Raw genomic sequence first — 6,006 nt, forward strand, 5'->3', positions numbered from 1 at the left:
TCAACAGCATTGCTTTAAGAAGAGAAACTAGGAGGGGAGAGCATATATGAACAAAATGTGTTATCATGTTAAACAGACTTGAAACAAACAATGTCTTAAGCTTAAGAGGGCTTACATTTGCAATGTTATTTTGACAAATAGCATTCACAATAGGAAATATGAATATAATTTAAGTGTATTTGAAATTACTCTAATTGATATTAACATTTTGCTGAAAAGTTATGTAGTAGTTTTTCATTGAGCATCAATCCTAAAGGATTTTTTTTTTGTTAAAAAAAAAAGCTCTATAAACAATTTGGTTTAAATATTGTTAAGGTAACAGGGTTCAACATTAGGTCATGAGGCACTGAGGATTTTTAGGGCAGTGAAACTATTCTGTATGATTCTTTAACGATGGATATATATCATTATACATTCATCAAAATTCACGGGCCGTACACCACCAAGAGTAAAAGCTAATGTAAACTTTAAAAAAAAATAGGCCAAAATGGGTGTCAGTGAATATAATTTCATATGTCACCGTCCTCGTGTTGTTTTTCCACTCAGGGACGTTCCTTCCGACACACTTCACGCACCCACACACATCCCACCTCATTTTTTAAAGCTCCCTACTGTCTTTAGAGTCAGTACGGCGTAGTGGGGAAGAGCAAGACTAGCCCAACCGGCCGTGTGCCTCTCCTGGCCCTGCCACTTCCTAGCCGGCTTGGACGCCCGGCATTGCTCGTCTGTAAAACACAAATAGTGGTACCTCCCTCACAGGGCTGAAGTGAAGGCTGAGATAAACATGCAGAGGGTTTAAAACACTCTGGCAAAAAGTAATAGCAACAGGTAAGCTGCCATCATTATTATCTGATACCTACAAGTAAAACTAAAACCAAGACGTTATTCGTCAAGGGCAATGCCTGTCAGAACCATCACTGACGAGTCACTGGGATCTCAGGTTTCGCCGGTTGACCTAGTTTTGCTCCCAGTATCCCGCGGTAAGAACCCGCCTGTAAAACTACTGCGGCCCTGCTGGGGTCAGTCACTGAGGTCAGCACGTTCCCACTCCCTGTACATTTAATTGTCCGCATTTCCCCCACTGCGGCCCCAGGAAACGCGGGGGGAAAGCTCGGGAACGTAACCCCGGGCCGGAACTTGGGGGAAGAGGGAGGAGTGAACCCATTCTGCCTACTTAACGGTTTTACCTAAGGCTGTCCCGGCAACCGCAGTGACTGCTGCGTTTACTGTGGAAGTGCTGTTACTCTCTTCCCTTCAACCGACAGGTTCACAAACCGGCAGCGAGGTTCAAGTCTAAGCCCGGGTCTCAGAGGCGCCGGAAACCGCCGCCATTCTCGCCTGCTGCGCAGAAAGCGACGCGCGGCGTCGGCACGTTTAAATAAGGCGCCGTCGTCTGATTGGCTAGGCGGATGCTCGCTGATTGGTCCCCCGCGGATGTGGGCGGGCCCTGACGCGCCCATTGGCCGAGGCGGGAAGTTTAAACCGAGCGCAGTGCCTCTGCCGTCCGCTCCTGAACTGGAGTTTGCGATTCTGTGGGGCCGCTGCTTCCCCGGCGTCCCGGCCTCCGGACAAGAAAGGGGGCGAGCTCGCTCCAGGTCTCCGCGGCTCCCCCGAGGGGACGCGGTCGGCGTTCCTGCAGGTGCCGCTGAGAGCAGCCCGGCAGGGCCCGAGGCCGCCATGGCGACCCGGCGTCGGGGGCGCGGCTGCTGGGAGCGGAGCCCGCACGAACGGAGGCCGCCGGCGGGGCTGCGGGGCCGCCAGGTCGAGGAGGAGGCGGCGGCGTCCCCGCCGGTCCTGTCCCTCAGCCACTTCCGCAGGTCGTCCTCCCTCTGCTTTGGGGACGCTGCCTCTGTTCCATAAACAGCTCTGTATGGTGGTTTATGGTTTCGGCTTTAAAACAAAACTTTAACTAGGTTTTGCTTTCCCTCTGCTTCAGGTTTGTGTGCTGATTCCACTCAACGCACCAAACCACTAAGTCAGTATATACAAAAGTGATGTTTACTTTTTACAGATTCCTTTAAACTCTGTTGCCTTGTTTAATCATCACAACAAACTCACGGGGTCATTGTCCACATTTGCAGAGAAGGCAACACTGTCAAAGGGTCTGTGTCCGATGGGTCAGGGCCAGGCAAGGCAGCAGGCAAGTTCACGTCCTGAGTCTTCTGTGTGTCTCTTCTCTCATCTGTAACCTGGAAGTCTTGCCAACGGCAGCCGTGCAGGGTGCTCAAATGAGAGAGCTTCAGGCAGAGGTCTTGACTCTGTGTCCCGGATAAATGTTCTCCAAATTTTTAATGAGGAAATAAACGGGTAAAAATACTTATGCATGGTTTTAGTCCGAGCAATTGACAACTGGGATTCCCATCCAGATCTTGTGGTTTGAAATGCCATGCACTTTCCCTTATACTGTTATAGGCACGGGGCATGATTCTTTCCTAAAGACGTCTGTCAGGAGGATGAGGGGGAAATTCGAAGAACAAGAAGAAGCTCCATCAAACAGCCCCTAAGGGTCTGGGATGCTCTGAGGAGACCAGTGCTTGTCAGACTTAAGAGTGCGTCAGAACCACCTGGAGGGCTGGCTAACCTGCTTTTGGGGCTCCACCCCCAGACTTTCTCATGCCTTAGGCGTAGACTAGGGCTACAGTTTGCATTTCTAAGAAGTTCCCAGGTGATGCCTGTGCTACTGGGTCCAGGGCCCGCCTTTGGAAAACCACTGTAGTGGAAAAGAAATATTAGAACATCCCTTGAGTGAAACACCTCCCCCACCCTTGGTGAAGGAGCACGTCACAGCGACAAGCAGCGTGTGTCTGAGATCAGGGCAGCCACTTGCATCAGACGTGTCTGCGCTGCTTGTTAATTAAATCAGGGAGATTTCTACTCACCACTGCAGAATTACTAACGTGAACTTCTGGGGACAAGTACAGAAAACTGCATGTTAAACAGGTTTTATGTACAAAGATAACAGCTCCAGAACCACAGAACTTTACTAGGTAAAGTGATATATTTGCCAAAGAGAGAGAGAAATTCACTATTAGTATAAAAATGAATCTACAAGGTTCACGTACCTAGGCCTAAAAAGGAATGAAGGTCAGGAGACTGTCAGTGGGGATATGTTTTGTGGAGCAGGGTTATTGGGTAAACTATCTAAGGAAAAATTTTAAATGAAATTTGGGGTTTCATTTAATCTTCTAAACATTTTGTTAATTGGACAGTATTGGTGTGTTAGAATCTCCATATGACGGCTGCAATGTATGGGGTTGGTTGGTTTGTGTTTGAACAGAATAACTTGGGTCTTTTTGAGGACATTCAGTTAAAATCGCCACCCGCCCTACTGAATGGGGTTGAGCTCCGTGGCGTTTGCTCCCTGACTGCAGCTGAAACCAGCCATTCGAGGGCCCCGCTGCAGCATCCCTCGTGGGGAGGGCTCAGGGCAGGGTCTGGGGTCTTTGCTTCTCACAAACCCCTCGAGTGAGCTCTGCAGCCTGGGCTGGGAACAACTCAGGTAGATGCTCTTTGTTTCACAGGCCCCTTGGTGCCAGTTGTGGAAATAGAAGCTCCTGCTACAGACGAGTAGGGGCTGTAACGTGAGCTTCTTGTGCTTCTTTAAGGAAATAATCCACCCGTCTTCTGTCTCCATGAGTTTGATGCTGTTTTGATGTGACTGAAAGACTTGGCTGAGCTTGCCCTGGCTCTTCCCAGGCTCCTTCACAGCCAGGTTTCTGGAAGTTGTGTTCATTGCACGTATGGCCACAAGGTGGCGGGCCAGCTCCATCTGACAACAAGCTGCTTCAGCTCACTGGTTACACCTGTCACTTTCTGACCTGTCACTAGTCAAAGTGTCCCCTTTCTGTAAACCAAGACCACAGAATCTTAGGACTAGATGGACATGTGAGAGAGCATCTTGTTTATTGATTGTCAACCTGAGATTCATTCTTTAAAGACGCTCTAGAATTTTTTTCAGAGTCAAGTATATGTGTCCTTTGGCTTGGCTGCCTAAAATCTCACAAACTTAAATATGATCATGTACATATGTTTAAGAGTAGAAGTATACCTTATTTAAGTTAACTTATTTCGTGTATGTGATTTTCCTTTTTTGCTACTGTTTTCTCTCCATGAAATTTTATTTACTGCCTCTATTTGACTAGCGGTGACCTCAGTTGTTTTTCACATGCATTTCCAGAGAACAGCTTAACTTCCTGAACTGACTGTTGTCATATAATCCTTTGTGAGTTGGCCTAGAGGTAAGCACCCCATTCAGGTTTTGAAAATAGATACCTTTTTTTGGTTATATACTTTTAAAAGACTATTTAATAAAATATGGTTTCACTATAAAGGCATTTGGGTAGCTTGATCTTTCAGTATGAAATTTAAGATCCTTTAACAAATGCTCATTGGGTTAATAGACCATGTTGTTGTATGTTACTGCCATTTTTTTATGTAGCAATTTTCCTGTCAGTTTCTTAGAGAAATATAATTTGGTACTGGATATAATAACAGGTAGAGTAAGCTCTTTTCTGAATATTTACCAATGACGATTCTAGGCTGTTTTAAATATATTTTCTAATTTAAACCTGTATAAAACCCAGTGAGGTGTGTGTCATTATTTCCACTTCACAGGCAGAACAGAGGCTTAGATGTTAACTGACTTGCTGAATGCCAGTGACTGGTCAGGATTTGAATTACACTGGTCTGATGCCATTGGAACCATTTTGATGGAACCCTGCTCATAAAAACATCACGGTGGGTAGAGGGCATAACTCAGTGGTAGAGCGCAGCCTAGCATGCATGAGGTCCTGGGTTCAATCCCCAGTGCCTCCATTAAATGAATAAATAAACAAACAAACCTAATTACCACTTTCCCCCATAAAAGTCATCGGAATTTGAGTTGTTCACATGGTGCACAGTCCAATAATATTTAGAATGTTAAAACTAATTGAATTAGAATACCACTAGGAGGTGACTGTTTAAAAATACGCTTTTATTAAAAATCCTCACTGTTTTCATTTCCTTTAGTCTCTTCCTGGTATACTCATATTTTCTTTAGGCTTTTTACCTTTATCATGTCAGAAAATCTGATGGTCCTCTGGTAGAGAATGTTCTCGGGACTCTGCAGCAGGCTGGACAGAGAACACAGGATGTATCTGAGGTGCGTGGAATAAAACCAGGCAGAACTGACCTCTGCTGCGAGAAGTTGTGTTTACCCTGGGGGTGGGTGCACCAAGGCCGTGGCTTCAGGCAGGATGGGTAGGGTGTATCCCATTTCTCCCTTGGATGCTGATTTCATAGATTTGTTCAGTTTGTGAGAATCCCTTGATTTGTGCACTCATGGCACATGTGCTTCTCTCTTCATATGTTGCATTTTAATAAAAGTTCCCAAATTGGGAGTTTGAGATTTACATATGTTAGCCACCAAAGATAAAAATAGATTTAAGAAATAAAAAAATAAAAAATTTCCTCTGTATAGCACAGGGAACTATGTTCTATCTTGTAATAACCTTTAATGAAAAAGAACATGAAAAGGAATATACGCATGTATATGCATGACTGAGATACTGTGCTGGGCACTAGAGAGTGACACATTGTAACTACTTCAACTTAAAAAAAAAAAGAAATGATAATAGTTCGCAGATCACAGTATTATTTTGTAGTTTAAACTAAAACCCATTAGCATGTAAACTCCATGAAGGCCATCATTGGAATCTATTTTTTCACCTCTGTATACCCAAGATTGGAACATGTCCTGGTGCCTACTGGATGCTGAAAACATTTTCCATAAATGATAATTTAGCACACCACTTATCTCATCGGCTATCATGGCATACAAGCCTCTCACCGGCAGACACTGCCATCAATAGTATTATTGAAAGTACTCCATCACTGCTCGGGACAATTGCTTTTCCCTTTCACAGTGCAGTCTAGACTGCACCGAATGTTAATATCAGGGACCCATTATCTCACGTACCTAAGGTCATCCTTTCATTTGATCGATGATGGTGAAGAAATCAATGG

Source organism: Camelus dromedarius, chromosome 21, assembly GCF_036321535.1.
Source record: "Camelus dromedarius isolate mCamDro1 chromosome 21, mCamDro1.pat, whole genome shotgun sequence".
Taxonomy (NCBI): domain Eukaryota; kingdom Metazoa; phylum Chordata; class Mammalia; order Artiodactyla; family Camelidae; genus Camelus; species Camelus dromedarius.